Genomic DNA, 17,742 nt, shown 5'->3' with positions numbered 1-17,742 from the left:
TTCAAAGTCAGTCGTTTTGCTGTAGTCTGCATTATTTAGGCTGATTATCGAGGTTAGCCTTTATTTGGTCATGGGGGCCTCGGTACTGTATGCTAATTCTCAAGACAGTTTCACCCGTTTTCTGATTGCTAGGTTCTGTACCAGTGCAGACATGTCAAACAGTGAATGGTTGTACCTCTATTGTATCCGTGCTCAATGAATGAAATCAGTAATAAATGAATATATATATAGTTATACGAAAAACAAGTGGTTTATCGACTCATCTTTGCAGATTTAGAGGCAGCTTCGATATTCGTTTTACAAACAGGTTTTTTTTTTATATGGGTCACACACATGCCATAGCAACAAAACATCTCTAGAGATGAGGCTATAGATCACCTTTCCATCCTCCAGGTTTTCCTCCCAAAGCCTACGGTACCAACGGCGACCCCTGTTGGCCGAGAGAGCAAAAGCTTGCAGCACCTGGTATTCCCAGGAAGTCTCCCATCCAAGTACTAACCAGGCCCAACCCTGCTTAGCTTCCGAGATCAAACAAGATCGGGCACATTCAGGGTGGTGTGGCCGCAAGTGAAAGCCATGGCGCCTAACTCGCTACTTGAAGCTGTGTGTGGCTGGGGCTCTGTGCCCCCCGAGCGGGACTGAAGGATCGTTCGTGTGCAACTCTTTGGGAAGGAGCCTCTTTCCAAATCGCATTGCGTACCTGGATGTTGGCGAATGTGCTCCCTTGTGTTGGCTTGTCCCGCACTGGAGGAGAACAAACAAACTGCACGGAGGAGCACAAGCCAAGTCTTCACAAGACAAAAACTTCCAGTGCACAGCACTCTGAAAACATTTCTGGGCTGTCGCGGGTTTATTTCAGCACATAAAGCGCACCAGTCCATCGCGTTCGCGCTTTGCCCCCGGTCTCTTGCGCGAGTACTAAATCTCACGGCGCCAGCCAGCGGCCAAGAGACAAATACAATATCGCGGGACAGGGGGGCCTCGTCATTGATTGTTACATATGAGACGGGGATTAGGAGGAGACCCCGACTGATTGGTAAAGGGGAAAGTCTCTTTTTGAGAGACGCCCTGGGATTTCTTAATGGCCAAGGAGGGTCGGGACTTCGGTTTTACGCCTCCCCCGAAGGACGGCGCCTGTTTGTGCAGCAGAGTGTCGCCATCAGGATGCTGGGGCATAAGAAAGCCACACAAACCGCAGGGTGAGCGCTCCCTACTGGTCCCAGTCACACCTCTTGTAGGAGCAGCAGCAACCTGAGCTTTTCCGGGGGGAATCTCCCATCCGGGTGCCGGCTAGGCTCACACCTGCTGGGCTGCCGTGGGTGAGCCGAGTCGAGAGTCGCAGGGTGAGATCTAGTCACCGGGGAGAAACGATACAAGCGAAGGATTACTCGACTCCCATCACTTGAAAAGACCGACAAATGACTCGTTCCCACCGGAGCTGAATGTACCTGCATGTGTCGTGTCGTCTACTTCCCCCGCCCCGCTGTGTTTGCTGTATTGTCTTTGAAGCCGGCCCCCGAGACGAGACGGGCTGTTCCTGTGCCCCAATTAACACTTTACAGGTGCCATTCCCCGGTATTGTGGCCATTGTCAGTGGTCACACGCGATAAGATAAGGTGGAGGAGAGCGGGGCATGCCCAGCGCCAGACATTCGAGGAGGGGGCTGTGCGAGGTGAGGTGAGGTGCGACATGCCGGAGCCCCGACGCTGCTAATGCGGAGCACTTGTTGAACTGGCATTGAAAGGACGTGTGCGCACGGAGCGAGCCTTCCCTGCGGCGGAGCGTCGAAACTTTCTCCCCGCGCTGCAGGAGTTGTGTGCGCTGCAGCGGGGCCGAGAGAACAGCACAGAAGGCAGCAGGCTCTGGAGAGCGGGTAAGAGACGGAGCCTTGTGGGCAGGCGAGCAGGCCCGTTTTTTGGAAATTGCTGAAAAGGCTCCAGTGTTTGTTCGGTGTGTGGAAAGCGCACGACGCGAGCTTGCGTAGCGATCTGCCGGTCTGGTGTTATGCAAATGAGGCCGAATTGCGTCCCGGGACATGCTGCGAATGCGCAATGGCGACTGCAGATGTGTAGGAAACAGCGCGCTCGTTTTCTCGTTTTACCCACACTTTTGAGCGAAAGAGTGGGCCCAGCAGGAGGCACGTGGTGTGCGGGGCGAGGAGCTGGCCTAGGCTGCGCGATTTGTGCTTTGGGTGCAGGCCGCTTGCAGGGGCTTGTACAGCTCATACTTACCTGGCAGGGGAGATACCTTGATCAGCCTGTAGTTCGAGTAGTTGGATTGTTTTCTTGTTTTGTGAAAGCAGTGTTTGATTTGTAGTTTACAAAATGGCAACTTTTGGATCCCGCAAGAATGCTGTGCGTTTTGAGCTTTTGGATGATCTCTTCATGGATCGTATGCAGTTCAGCAGAAAAGTGTTGCAGAAGGAACTTGGCTTTGAACCTCGGCACTTGGATTTCATCTTCGCTCTCCCAGGTCAGAAAGCATTTGAGGTTGTTTTTGCTACCTATTCTCTGTTTGAACAATGTGTGGATGTGTTTGAGGCAAAAAGAGGGAAAGTTCCTGCCCTTGAGAAGATCAACTTGCAGTCTCTGACACACAGAGAGAGGAAAACGGTGCATGTTGTTATGTTCTCGGAACTGGCAAAGACGGAGGACATTCACACCTGGCTTAACCAGTACTGCACCGTCCACCATGGAACTGAGGTTAGAGATGTTGACGGTATAAAAACAGGAGCAAGGAAATTCGAGGTTCGCTTGCTACCGGACAATGTAAATGGAGGCTTAAGGCACCTGCCCTCTACAATCCGGCTGGGCGCCTGCAATGGCTATGTTTTTTATGTGGGACAACCAAAGGTGTGTCGGCGCTGTGGTGCTGTGGGACACCTGGCATCGTCCTGCACTGTGAAATGCTGCAAGACCTGTGGCAAACAGGGACATTTAGCCTCTGACTGTTCAATGCTGCCAAATTGCAATTTATGTGGCTCGGAAGGACACGTTTTTAAGAACTGCCCTCACGCCTACGCCAATAAACTCAAAATGAGAAAGGATGAGGCAGTGCTTGTTTCAGCCAAACTGGCCCGAAAATTCAAAGCAAACAACAAGTCAAACAAAGAACCCTTGTTGGACAAAGACTCTCAGCCTCCAGCCAGGATCAGTCCTGCTGTGGCTCTGGGGTCGGTGGAAGAGAAATCCACTACGCCCCCACAACCGCAGACTGCACCAGACAAGCACGAGGGTTTGAAAACCCCCGAGAACAGCGAGGACCCCTCCCCCACTCCTGCTCCTCAGAACAAGGGCCAGTGTGGGGCGCCCTGGTGGAGCGGGTCCAGCGAGGATACCCAGGATTCAGCGGAGCTGCTTTTCTCAGACTCTGCAAGTCCTACAGATGCCCTCCTCTCCTCCATCCAGTCCATCACGGAGGATCTGCAGCAGCTGGTGGGTGAGGGGGAAGAGGAGACTGGTGCATCGGCTGCACCCCTTTCCCCCAGGAGCTGGACTTGAGGAAAAGGCAAATGACTCTGTTTTCTCCCCGAGCGAGGAGGAAGGAGAGCATGGTGATGGGGACAGCTGGAACCCCTCCACCCCTCCCTCTACCCCCTTCCTTGAAATGGACTCCGTGAACGCTTTTACTGCTGCCACCCTGATGAAGGCTCATTCAGAGGATGGCTGGCAGGAAATTGGTAAGAAGAAAAAGAAGAAGGTAACAGGTGAGACAGAAGAGAAATGTGTTTTGTAAAGACTGGTTCCACTTTCTTATGTAATATGACTCTAAACATAATTTCTCTTAACACCAGAGGTATCAATGACAGAGTTAAATGCCAGTCTGTCTTTGATCACCTCCAGCAGAGAGAGGGAGATGTGTTGATGTTGCAGGATTGTGCTTTGGCCTATCAAGAGAGGTATAAAAGCTTTGAAGATAGGTGGGATAAAGGGCCTTCTGATTGGTCAGGGGACAATAACAACAGAACCTCTGGCGTGGCCATTCTTTTCAAAGGATGGGCATTCAAATTGAAAAGTATTCAGAGGGTCATAGATGGCAGGTTGCTGTGTGTGGATGTCGAATGGGGGACCGTTAACCTGCGTCTAATCAATGTGTATTGTCCTACTGACGTGGGAGGAAGGGTGGAGCTACTCAAAGCACTCTCTTCCCTATTGTTATGTAGCACTGACGTGATAGTGGGAGGGGATTTTAATTGTATCTTAGAGCACACAGACAGGCAGTCTAGCTCTCCGATAAAATTGGATTCCAGCTCACTGGCCCTGCAAAACTTAGTTCAAGACTTTAAACTCTCAGACACATATAGATGTATATATCCCACAACAGCAGGATATACACGGTCAGGGAGGAATAGCAGCTCCAGAATTGACTATTGCTTTGTCTCAGAGAGAGTGAAAATTGTTGGGGTCACTCTTCAGCCTGTCTTCTTCTCAGATCATCAGGCTTTAGGGTGTAGAGTGGAACTCCAGGGCGGGACTGTCTTTGGCCCAGGCCTCTGGAAACTCAACACAAAGCTGCTAGAGAACGAGGGGGTAGTATCCTGCTACAAGGAGAAACTATCACAGTGGCTGTCCTTGCAGTGTCTGTACGGGTCAGTAGGAGAGTGGTGGGAGGAGGTGAAGGTGAGGACAAAGGTCTTTTTCATGGCTGAGGGAAGGAAGGCTGCTGCCAGACGGAGAGGAGTGCTAGCCAGGAAACAGAGGCAGCTGCAGCGTCTCTACACGATGCTGCACAGTGGCTTCGATGTGCTCGAGGATATCACCCTTTTAAAAAAGGACATCCGGAGCATAGCCGAAGAAAGCAGTCGAGGAGTGCTGTTAAGAAGCAGAGTGCAGTTCTTGGAAGAAAATGAGAAGTGTACTCGCTTCTTTTTCAGGAAAGTGGTAGGCTCCAAGTCTGTCATGGAAAGTGTAGTTGATGAGGAGGGAAGAGAGAGTACAGAGCTGAGTGCTATCCTCTCCTGCATCGAGGCCTTCTTGTCACGGACGTCCAAGGGGACTAACCGTGGGGAGCAGGAGGGCGGAAAAAGACCCATATGTGTAGCGGCGAGACGGGAAAAAGGCCCGGGCTCATTAGTGCAAAGAGTTCAGGAATGCCGTATAGAAACCTGTGCGCCCTGGTGCTAGGCGGGTCTCAGGACATCCGAACGTCAGTGCTGAGCGAGGACAGAGCGCAAGACCCGGAAATATATAGCCCAAGGGAAAGAGAGGGACAGGAAGGACAGCAGACCAGAAACTAGGGACAGGACAGAGAATACCGCCCACTGGCTGCAGAGGGCATGACACTTCTACTTAAGACTGTACAGCTCTACAGAGGTAAAGGATGAAGAAATTAATTTTTTTACCTCAAAGCTAGAAAACCTTTTGAGTGAAGAAGATAGGGAAGTACTTGAGGGGGATTTGACAGTAGAAGAGCTGAGAGGCTATGGAGAGCTTACAGAAGGGGAAAACTCCGGGTGCTGACGGGCTCCCTAAAGGGGCGTCTGCTTTTACTACTTGCACGAATGAAGGCAAAAAAAAGCCAATCCATGTGAACGAACGGCGCTTTACAGAGGAGTACTGCCTGACTGGATCATTGATGAACAACAGAGGCCACTCCGACCTCTTCTCGGTTTTCTTCAATGACTTACTAAGGATCTTCTTCACATTCGCCCATGCAGGGGAAGCCAGTTACACCAAAGCAAACGCAGGAAAGTGCATTTCAAGCAGAGACCAGGAGGGACTTGTTTACACCGAGAGTGGTCGGAGAATGGAACAATGCGCCCAGCCCTGTTGCTTTAGCCGATTTTTGATGAGATCTTGGGCTCACTAAGAAGCCCCCGCTGGATGCTAATCTTTCTGTTGTTCTTGCAGGTCCTGCGCTGCTTTTGAGCCGACAGAGCTCGTCCTGGTCTGTCTGCACAGCCCAATTGCAAATGATCGGCTCCGCGTACAGAAGGAACGTGCGTTTGGTACAAGAGTGCATGAAGGCACCGGAAATACATTGGGAACAAATGACCGGTCGCTCAATACCTCTGTGATGTACGGGAGCGTGCAAAACGAGGCTGTTTCCGCCCGGTCTCGAACCGGGGACCTTTCGCGTGTTAGGTGAACGTGATAGCCTCTACACTACGGAAACCTGCAGGGACCGCTGCTGGTGTCTCGCTTGCGTTTCGGGCTGAGAAAGGGACGCGTCACTGTAGGCAGGGGGCGCTGGAGAGAGGAACAAAGGGCGCGATGAAACAAAATGCCGAAACCTGGGATCAAACCAGGGACCTTCAGAGCTTCAGTCTAACGCTCTCCCAGCTGAGCTATTTCGGCAGTGCGCAAAGCCCACAGCCACCTGCTCCAGCCTTCCTGTGTTGCGGCATGAGCGCACCAAGAGGAGCGGGAGAGTGTTGCAGGAACGTCACTCAGAAGGAAAGGAACATGTGACCGGTCGCTCAAGACCTCTGTGAAGTACAGGAGCGTACAGAAAGAGGCTGTTCCCGTCCGGTTTCGAACCGGGGATTTTTCGCGTGTGAGGCAAACGTGATAACCGCTGCACTACGGAAACGGTGAGAAAAGGGACCCACTGGCAGTGAGTATTGAACCTTATTGCATTACTGCTCCCAACCAGTTGATATCAATTTAATTCCTAAGGGTTATGTTCTTGTTTTGAGTATCTCATGTAGACGTTGTAAACAAGTTCAATTACGAAACGGTCTAAATGAATGATATACTTATGTCCTCTTGATATGTGTAACTCTTTGTAACTGAATGAATTTATATCTTTTGTATTCTGTTAAGCCTTACGATAAGATCTGTTAGGTTTGCATGCATATTCTATATATTAACAAATGTATCCTCGTGTATTAGTACCTGTGTGTGCATTGTTTGAGTTATGTCGCATGGTTGGATTCTAAACCATTAAAATAATCAATTTTGTGATTTACTGCCACAAAAATAATTGTCCCAGTAAATGCCCAAACCCCTACAGAACTGGTGCCTCGTGAGAGAACACTACAACAGTGTGTGATATCCTGTCCCAGCCTGAGGAGCAGACAGCGAGCCTGTCTCTTAATAATGCTAATAATACAGTGTGTGATTCCCTGCCCCAGCCAGAGGAACAGACAGTGAGCCTGTCTCTCAATAATAATACAGTGTGTGATCTCCTGTCCCAGCCTGAGGAACAGACAGTGAGCCTGTCTCTCAATAATAATAATACAGTGTGTGATTCCCTGCCCCAGCCAGAGGAACAGACAGTGAGCCTGTCTCTCAATAATAATACAGTGTGTGATCCCCTGTCCCAGCTTGGGAAACAGTGAGTCAGCCTCTCAATAATTATAATACAGTGTGATCTACTGTCCCAGCCAGAGGAACACACAGTGAGCCTGTATCTAAATAATAATAATACAGTGCGTGATCTCCTGTACTAGCCTGAGGAACAGACAGCGAGCCTGTCTCTCAATAATGATAACCTAGTATGGAATGTCCTGTCCCAGTCTGAAGGACAAACAGTGAGCATGTCCCTCAGTTATAATAGAACAGTGTGTGTTCTCCAGTCCCAGCAGGAGGAACAGACAGTGAGTCTGTATCTCAATACTAATAATACAGTGTGTGATATCCTGCCCCAGCCTGAGGAACAGACAGTGAGCCTGTCTCTCAATAATAATAATACAGTGTGTGATTTCCTGTCCCAGCCTGGGGAACAGTGAACCAGATACTCAATAATAATAATACAGTGTGTGATCTCCTGTCTCAGCCTGGGGAACACTGAGCCTGTCTCTCAATACTAATTATACAGTGTGTCATTTCCTGCCCCAGTCAGAGGAACAGACAGTGAGCCCGTCTCTCAATAATAATAATACAGTGTGTGATCTCCTGTCCCAGCCTGAGGAACAGACAGGAGTGAGCCAGTCTCTCAATAATAATAAAGCAGATTATGATCTGCTGTCCCAGCCTAAGGAACAGTCAGGAAAGAGCAGGTCTCTCTATAATAATAATACAGTTTGTGATCTCCTGTCCCAGCCTGAGGAACAGACAGTGAGCCTGTCTCTCAATAATAATAATACAGTGTGGGATCTCCTGTCCCAGCCTGAGGAACAGTGAGCCTGTCTCTCAATAATAAAAATACAATGTGTTATCTCCTTTCCCGGCCTGGGGAACACTGAGGCTTTCTCTCAATACTAATAATACAGTGTGTGATATCCTACCCTAGCCTGAGGAACAGACAGTGAGCCTGTCTCTCAATAATAATAATAGAGTGTGTGATTTACTGTCCCAGCCTGAGGAACAGACTTTGAGCCTGTCTCTCAGTAATAATAATAGTGTGTGATTTCCTGTCTCAGCCTGAGGAACAGACTGTGAGCCTCTCTCAATAATAATAATCCAGTGTGTGATCTCCTGTTCAAGCCCAAGTGAAGACACAGTGAGCCTATCTGTCAATAATAGTAATACAGTGTGTGATCTCCTGTCCCAGCCTGAGAAACAGACAGTGAGCCTGTCTCTCAATAATAATAATACAGCGTGTGATCTCCTGTCCCAGCCTGAGGAACAGACAGTGAGCCTGCCTCTCAATAACAAGCCAATGTGTGATCTCCTGTCCCAGCCTGAGGAACAGAGAGTGAGCCTGTCTCTCAATAATAATACAGTGTGTGATCCTCTGTCCCAGCCTGAGAAACAGACAGTGAGCCTGTCTCTCAATAATAATACAGTGTGTGATCCTCTGTCCCAGCCTGAGGAACAGACAGTGAGCCTGTCTCTCAATAATAATAATACAGTGTGAATTCCTGTCTCAGCTTGTGGAACATACAGTGAGCCTGTCTCTCTATAATAATAATATAATGTATGACCTCCTGTCCCAGCCTGGGGAATATACAGTGAGCCTGTCTCACTATAATAATAATACAGTGTCTGATCTCCTGTCCCAGCCTGAGGAACAATGAGCCTGTCAATCAATAATAATACAGTATGTGATGTCCTGTCTTCGCCTGAGGAACAGAGAGTAAGCCTGTCTCTCAATAATAATAATTCAGTGTGGGATCTCCTGTCCCAGTCTGATGAACAGACAGTGAGCCTCTCTCTCAATAAAAATAATACAGTGTGTGATCTCCTGTCCCAGCCTGAGGAACAAACAGTGAGCCTGTCTCAAAATAATAATAATACAGTGTGGGATCTCCTGTCCCAGCCTGGGGAACAGTGTGCCAGACTCTCAATAATATTAATAATAATAATACAATGTGATCTACTGTCCCAGATTGAGGAACAGACAGTGAGCCTGTCTCAATAATTATACAGTGTGTGACCATCTGTCCCAGACCGAGGAAAAGACAGTGAGTCTGTCTCTAAATAATAATAATACAGTGTGGGATCTCTTGTCCCAGCCTGGGGAACAGTGAGCCAGACTCTCAATAATAATAATACAGTGTGATCTACTGTCCCAGCCTGAGGAACAGACAGTGAGTTTGTCTCTCAATAATAATACAGTGTTATCTCCTGTCCCAGCCTGGGGAACAGACAGTGAGCCTGTCTCTCAATAATAATAATACAGTGTGTGATCTCCTGTCCCAGACTGAGGAACAGACAGTGAGACTGTCTCTCAATAATTATAATAATACTGTGTGAGCTCCTGACCCAGCCTGGGGAACATACAGTGAGCCTGTCTCTCTAAAATAATAATTCAGTGTGGGATCTCCTGTCCAACTCTGAGGAACAGACAGTGAGCCTGTCTCTAAATAATAATAATACAGTGTGTGATCTCCTGTCCCAGCCTGAGGAACAGTGAGCCTGTCAATCAATAATAATACAGTATGTGATGTCCTGTCTGAGCTTGAGGAACAGAGAGTAAGCCTGTCTCTCAATAATAATAATACAGTGTGGGATCTCCTGTCCCAGCCTGGGGAACAGTGAGCCAGACTCTCAATAATCTTAATAATAATAATACAGTGTGATCTACTGTCCCAGCCTGAGGTACAGTGAGCCTGTCTCTCAATAATAATATAGTGTGTGACCATCTTCTGTGGTCTGTTTCAAATCCGCCCGCGATGAGACACCGAGGAGAAATGAAGAGCCCCAGTCGCGCTAGAAAATCACCCGGGAAAGAGACTTTCAATGTAGGAAAAAAAAGTCGTTAGTAACAGACATAATATGTTTGTTTTGTTTTTTTAATCGCTGCGATGTGACTAAGCTCATACGACTAAGAGTTGCCCCCTTTGTCTAGATCTGGTAACCTGCTCGTCGCTGGTGGGCCAGATCGTGTCCCCCGTCACTACACTGGGGCATTAAGACCCACACAGAGCGCAGGGTGAGTGCCCCCTGCTGGCCCCACTGAGAGGTTGTATCCCACCTCCTCCGCTCTCTGCGAAAAGCAGTATCTTCAGGCCCTGACATCCCACCCCTGCCACTCTCTGCGTAAATAAGTATCGTCAGGCCCTGACATCCCACCCCCGCCACTGTCTACGTAAAGTAGTATCGTCAGGGCCTGACATCCCACTCCCGCCACTCTCTGTGTAAAGTAGTGTCATATGGCCCTGACACCAATCCCTCCACTCTCTGCATAAAGCAGTGTCTTATGGCCCTGAAACCCTCCCCTCCACTCTCTACATAAAGCAGTGTTGTCAAGCCCTGACATCCCTCCCCCACCACTCTCTGCGTAAAGCACTGCCGTATAACCCTGACACCCACCCCTCCACACTCTGCGTTAAGCTGTGTTGTCAGGCCCTGATATCCCACCCCCGCCACTCTCTGTGTAAAGCAGTGTCATATGGCCCTGACATCCCACCCCCACCACTCTCTGTGTAAAGCACTGCTGTATGGCCCTGACATCACACCGCCACCACTCTCTGCGGAAAGCACTGTCATATAGCCCTGACACCCACCCCTCCATTTTTTGCATAAAGCAGTGTCGTCAAGCCCTGCCACTCTCTGCGTAAAGAAGTGTCGTATGGCCCTGAAATCCCACCCCCACCACTAACTGTGTAAAGTAGTATCGTCAGGCCCTGACATCCCACCCCTGCCACTCCCTGCGTAAAGAAGTGTCATATGGCCCTGACATCACACCCCCACCACTCTCTGTCGAAAGCACTGTCGTATAGCCCTGACATCCCACCCCTCCACTCTCTGCATAAAGCAGTGTCGTCAAGCTCTGACATCCCACCCCCACCACTCTCTGTGTAAAGCAGTGTCATATGGCCCTGACATCCTAGCCCCGCCACTCTCTGTGTAAAGCAGTGTCATATGGCCCTGACATCCCACCCCCACCACTCTCTGTGTAAAGCACTGTTGTATGGCCCTGACATCACACCCCCACCACTCTCTGCGGAAAGCACTGTCGTATAGCCTTGACACCCACCTCTCCACTCTCTGTGTAAAGCAGTGTCATCTAGCCCTGACATCCCACCCCCTCCACTCTCTGAATAAAGAAGTGTTGTATGGCCCTGACATCCCACCCCTCCACTCTCTGCGTAATACGGTATCGTCAGGCCTTGACATCCAACCCCCGCCACTCTCTGCGTAAAGCAGACACGTTACAGACATTTACAACAAAGACATATTATAAAATATTGACATATACTGTAGGCGGCTGGAGCATTATTGGGAGACAGACTCACTGTTCCTCAGGCTGTGACAGGAGATCACATACTGGGCTGCCAGATCAACTGAGTTCCCTCCTCCCTCTCCCAGTAGGATTGGGACCCGTTGTGATTCTGGCAGGTGTGGGAACTCTGGGATTAGATTTCTGAATTTCGGGAAGAATGTTTCTCTAATCCCAGAGTATCTGTCACAGTGCAGTAGGAAGTGCACCTCTGTCTCTATTTCTCCCCGCTGGCAGTGGGAGCACAGCCTGTCCTCTCTGGGCAGCCAGGTCTGCCTGTGTCGCCCAGTTTCTATGGCCAGGTTGTGGTCACTGAGCCTGTACTTCGTCAGGGTCTGTTTCTGTTTGTTATTTTTTATTTTGGTCAAATATTCAGCTAGTGTGTATTGTCTGTTTAAGGTTCTGTAGCATTCCAGTTTATGTTGTGTTTGTGTGTGTGTGTCCCAGTGTGTGAGATATTGCTGTTTGATCTGTGCTGTGATGTGGTTGAGTCTGGGTTGTGGTGCTCTAGCAGTGCTGTCCTGAGGCTGGTTAGTGTCGGTGTCACTCACTGCGAGTGTGATCTCAGCAGAGTCTCTGTACTCTTGGGACACTTGACTCACCTGTCTCTCTCTTTCTCTCCCTGTGCTGTCCCTCTCCTGCCCCCTCTCTCCCTCCTCGGACTCCAGCTGGAGGAGGTCCAATCACCACCTCCTGTGAGACAGCAGAAAAATAAGGTGGGTAATGCTCTGATCCTCTCTTTACATCTGTCCAGTGTCCAGTCAGTATCCAGTCAGTGTGTCTGTATGAACCCCTCTCTCTCTCTCAGTGCAGTGTTCATGTACTGGAGTGTCCAGTCAGTGTGTCTGTATGAACCCCTCTCTCTCTCAGTGCAGTGTTCATGTACTGGAGTGTCCAGTCATGTGTCTGTATGAACCCCTCTCTCTCTCTCAGTGCAGTGTTCATGTCCTGGAGTGTCCAGTCCGACTCTTAACGTGACTCTCCTGTCTCTGCTTCAGAAGCACTGGTGCGTCTTTTTAAAGTCCCTGAGCTGCGTGTCGGTGGAGACAGATGATCAGGACGAGCTGATGGAGGCGGCGGAGACCGTGGGTCAGGAGAGGAAGAGCGAGGGAGAGGAGGAGCAGGATGCCGGGAAGGACAAGTAGAGGAAGAGGAGGTGCAGGTGAGCAGACAGGGGGGCGCCGCCCGGTCATGTCTGTGATTCAAGGAGGAGTCTCCTCTTGCTGTTTGATGTCATGGTGACGTCTGTGTCTGTGTCCCTCACACCTGCAATAACAATATTCTTTCCAGGTTCCTTTCCTGGTTCTGTGCCAGCTAAGATCTGGACTGGACTGGACTGGACTGGACTGGAGTGGAGCTGAGGGACGCCAGACTGGACTGCACTGAAGCTGAGGGGCCCCAGACTGAACTGGACAGGAGCTGAGGGACACCAGACTGGACTGGACTGGAGCCTAGGGACACCAGACTGGACTGGACCGGAGCTGAGAGACACCAGACTGGACTGCACCGGAGCTGAGAGACACCAGACTGGACTGGACTGGAGCTGAGGGACCCCAGACTGTGCTGGACCTAAGCTGAGGGACCCCAGTCTGGACTGGAGCTGAGGGGCCCCAGACTGGACTGGACCGAAGCTGAGGGAACCCAGTCTGTGCTGGACCGAAGCTGAGGGAACCCAGTCTGGACTGCACTGGAGCTGAGGGGCCCCAGACTGGACTGGACTGAAGCTGAGGGGCCCCAAACTGGACTGGACTGAAGCTGAGGGACCCCAGACCCCAGTCTGGACTGAAGCTTGTAATTTTTGTTCTTTTGTTAAGCATCAATAAATTTTTTTTTTTTAAATCTATTTAGCTTTTGGTTTTTTCCCTCCCCCCCCCCAAAGTTGCTGCTGGGAGAGGTGTGAGTGGGGCCAGCAGGGGGCGCTCTCACCCTGCGGTCTGTGTGAGTCCTGATGCCCCAGTATAGTGACGGGGGACACTGGACTGTAAACAGGCGCCGTCCTTCGGATGAGACGTCAAACCGAGGTCCTGACTCTCTGTGCTCATTAACAATCCCGGGGTGTCTCTGGAGAAGAGTAGGGGTGTTACCCCAGTGTCCTGGCCTGATTCCCCCCCTGGTCTTGACCCATCATGGCCTCCTAATCACCCCCCTCTCTGAACTGGCTCCATCCCTCTGCTCTCCTCCCCACTGAGAGCTGCTGTGTGCTGAGCGGACTGGAGCATCATCCAGGTGGGGGCTGCACACTGGGGGGGCTGGAGGGGATCCCCCTGACCTGGGAAGAGCTCTGAGAGGAGAGTCCAGACGAATTAATTATTATTATTATTCGTGCTGCACTGGGCTTCAGTCCTGGCAGTGAGAGGGGGACTCTGTGATCAGTACAGATACTTATGACTGTATAATAACACACGATAGAAATGGAAAACAGGGTAGCGCTGTAGTCCCTTCGAAACGTTTTGAACTGCCAGAAGAAGTTTTCACAACCCGGACTCGTGAAGGTACAGGTCTTCTCCCTTCGTCCGGAGCAAGGTGTATCGTGTCCTGGTGATTTCTCCCGTTTCGAACGGAGTCTAATGTCGCGTTTCTACTTTATTAGAGAGAGGCACTGAACATCCTATGATGGACTGGTGTCCTGTCCAGGGTGTGTGTGTCCTGTGCTGGACTGGTGTCCTGTCCAGGGTGTTTGAGTGTGTGTGTGTCCTGTGATGGACTGGTGTCCTGTCCAGGGTGTGTGAGGGTGTGTATGTCCAGTGATGGACTGCTGTCCTGTCCAGGGTGTGTGTGTGTCCTGTGATGGACTGGTGGATCACAATATTAATTCTCCTCCTTGATTCCCTCCTTCATCGCCAGAGTGAAAGCGGGACACGGCAGTAAAAGCTCAGCCCTGCGGGTGGTGGTCCTCTCGGCCACACGGGGGCGCTGTGGCCCCACGGGGGGGGGGGTTATGTTCAAGTCCCGCTTGGAATCGCACCGACGCGGCGGAGTTCGTGAACGTCCCAGACACCAAGAAAACGAGAGAGGGAGAGAGAGAAAAAAGGTCGTTTTCGGGGTTCAAGAAGCAACCCCGAGATTCAGGGAGTTTCCCCGCTGAGCTTACTCTGCCGAAAACACGCAGGTTTTATTTTTTTCCCGTGCCCCCCCCTCACACAGGCCGTTTCTGTAGCGTGAAGTTGTGTTTTTTTGCGCGGCGGTCGGTGAGGGGCGAAATTTTATTTATTTATTTTTTTTCCCACGGTCTGAAACAGAAACGGCCGGGTGGTGTTGTAGAGAGGTCGACGTGCCTGGGTTTCCTCGTCTGCGAAGCCCGTTTTTTTGGGGGGGGGTCGTGAGGTCCCACGCAGCGCTCGGAAAAGAAAATGGCGTCTCTTTTCCCCGCAGGACGGGGGGGACCCGTGTTTTTTGGACGTGGCGTGGCCCGAAATGTCCGCCCTTGGGCGCTAGAGGGGGGTGGAGGTTGGTCTTTCTTTGACTTGGGGGTCGGGGGGGGTGCTACTTTCACTGAACCCCACCCCACGGAAACCCGTGTTGGACGTGGGGGTGCTAAATGCGCCCTCGACGTGATTTTGTCTTTAAATTCAAGTGCAGCTTTTGTCACCCTTGGGCCGGAAACAGCTGGACCCGTTTCCCCTGCCTGTCCGAGGTGGCGACTACCGGGGTCGTACAGGGACACCCGGCTGGCCGCTGAGAGTTGGAAAAATAAAATGTCCGCCCCCCCAAAAAAAAACAACCGCGAAAAATGGCGGCCATTTTTGTTTCGCGGCCGAGCCGTGAGCGCGTCGGGGGCTGACGTCACGGGGGCGTCACAATGAGCCGCCTGACGTCACAGAGCGGCGGATTCTAGCGGGGGGCGGCGCCGGAGCCCCGTGAGCTTAGAGGAGTGAAGAGAGAGGAGGAGGAAAGAACTATATAGTAATAAACAGAATCGCTCTTCAGTATCCCCGTGAAATCGGTAAGTCAGTCAAAAGCGCCGCTGGCAAGAAATAACAAAATAAGTGGAGAAATAAGTTGTTTTTTTTTTACCGTTACTCCACTCTTATGGGTGTGATCGTGCTGTAAAAAGATATTGAGAGGAGCTGCACCTCTACACAGAGGGTGGTGGGGGTGGGGAACAGGCCGCCCAGTCCGTGTGGTTGAAGCCGATACCCTGGCTTCTCTCCAGACACAGCTGGGTGAGCTCCTCCACTCAGGACAGGGGGCTCTTCTGTACACAGAGGGGGGCGGGGGTGGGGAACAAGCCGCCCAGCTGTGTGGCTCCGCCCCCTCCCCTCCCCTCTGTGACTCTGCTTGTCTCGGCAGGACGATGGACCGACAGAGATGCCGCACGGCCGTGCGCGGTCGCAGCAGGACCCGGGCCCGGCGAGGCGTCGTAAGTCCACCCCTCCCGCCCGCCGTCCAGCGTCCAGTGTCCAGCCCTCCTCCGACTGGCCTCTCCGCCCCCAGCAGCGCTCGCTGTATTATAATAATAATAATAATAATAAACTTCACTGATAGAGCACCTTTCACACACATAGCAGCGCAAAGCGCTTGACAGACCAGGTCTCACGGTAACACCTCCAGACGAGGAGAGACACTTCCAGTGGTGATCTTGACTGAGGACACGCCTCGGCTCAAGAGACAGGGTCGCGGGTCCGAGGAACACCAAGCTGCAGGTCCATTATGGCCTTCTGAGAGCACAGATTGCCTCTGGACGTCCCAGACTCTTCCTGGACACACTGGACACACTCACCTGTCCAGACTCTTCCTGGACACACTGTAGAGACTCACCTGTCCAGACTTTCACTGGACACACTGTACACACTCACCTGTCATGACTCTCACTGGACACACTGTACACACTCACCTGTCCAGACTCTCACTGGACACACTGGACACACTCGCCTGTCCAGACTCTTACTGGACACACTGTACACACTCACCTGTCCAGACTCTCACTGGACACACTGGACACACTCACCTGTCCAGACTCTCACTGGACACACTCGCCTGTCCAGACTCTTACTGGACACACTGTACACACTCACCTGTCCAGACTCTCACTGGACACACTGGACACACTCACCTGTCCAGACTCTCACTGGACACACTGTAGAGACTCACCTGTCCAGACTCTTACTGGACACACTGGACACACTCGCCTGTCCAGACTTTTACTGGACACACTGGACACACTCGCCTGTCCAGACTCTCACTGGACACACTGGACACACTCACCTGTCCAGACTCTCACTGGACACACTGTAGAGACTCACCTGTCCAGACTCTCACTGGACACACTGTACACACTCACCTGTCCAGACTCTTACTGGACACACTGTAGAGACACACTCATCTGTCCAGACTCTCACTGGACACACTGTACACACTCACCTGTCCACACTCTCACTGGACACACTGTAGAGACTGCCCAAGGCCCCTAGTCTCGACACGACTGGGCTGGGCTGTGTGGTTAGAGCTGTCTCAGAGATGGGCTGTCTGGCGTCTTCACAGGTCACACCGGTCAGGCCGAACCCGGACTGGCAGCGGGAGAGGTCCCGGCCCAAGTCCCGGTGCTTTTCCGTAAGTCTGACCCGGTCGCCTTCCGCGAGACTGGACCGGCCGCCCTGTGGTGGGCCCGGTGCCCCACATCTACCCTACAGCTCCCCACACTGACCCCTAAACTCCAGATACCCCACAGCTCCCCACACTGACCCCTAAACTCCCGATACCCTACAGCTCCCCACACTGACCCCTAAACTCCCGATACCCTACAGCTCCCCACACTGACCCCTAAACTCCCGATACCCTACAGCTCCCCACTCTGACCCCTAAACTCCCGATACCCTACAGCTCCCCACACTGACCCCTAAACTCCCGATACCCTACAGCTCCACACTCTGACCCCCACAGTCCTGATGGCCGAGAGGTCTCTGCTTGCTGTAGTGATTGAGTGAGCTCTGTGGACCTGACCTCTGTCTTGTGTCCTCGTTTCCAGCGTCTCCTAGTGGTCCGTCATTTCTCAAGACCTGAAGGTGAGATCTGGGGAGGAGACAGAGCACCCCCTAACACCCCTGAGCTGGGTTACAGGGTAAGACAGCTTCTTACTGTTGGACACACCTGTCCACACTCTTACTGGACACACTGTCCACACTCGCCTGTCCGGACTCTTACTGGACACACTGGACACACTCACCTGTCCAGACTCTTGCTGGACACACTGTA

The 17,742-nt window shown here is 51.5% G+C and overlaps 1 non-coding gene across 1 annotated transcript; it reads right to left on the bottom strand.

Annotated features, from left to right (window-relative positions):
- Nucleotides 1-450: 450 nt before the first annotated feature.
- LOC148665271 (5S ribosomal RNA) lies at nucleotides 451-569 on the bottom strand. Its single transcript, XR_015937271.1, has one exon. It is a non-coding gene; the product is annotated as a 5S ribosomal RNA (ribosomal RNA).
- Between the last annotated feature and the right edge of the window lie 17,173 nt (nucleotides 570-17,742).

This window comes from Lepisosteus platostomus, chromosome 5, assembly GCF_059453375.1.
Source record: "Lepisosteus platostomus isolate fLepPlt1 chromosome 5, fLepPlt1.hap1, whole genome shotgun sequence".
Classification (NCBI taxonomy): Eukaryota; Metazoa; Chordata; class Actinopteri; order Semionotiformes; family Lepisosteidae; genus Lepisosteus; species Lepisosteus platostomus.
The sequence above is the reverse complement of the archived record's forward strand: the minus strand, read 5'-3'. Positions and strand labels throughout refer to the sequence as shown.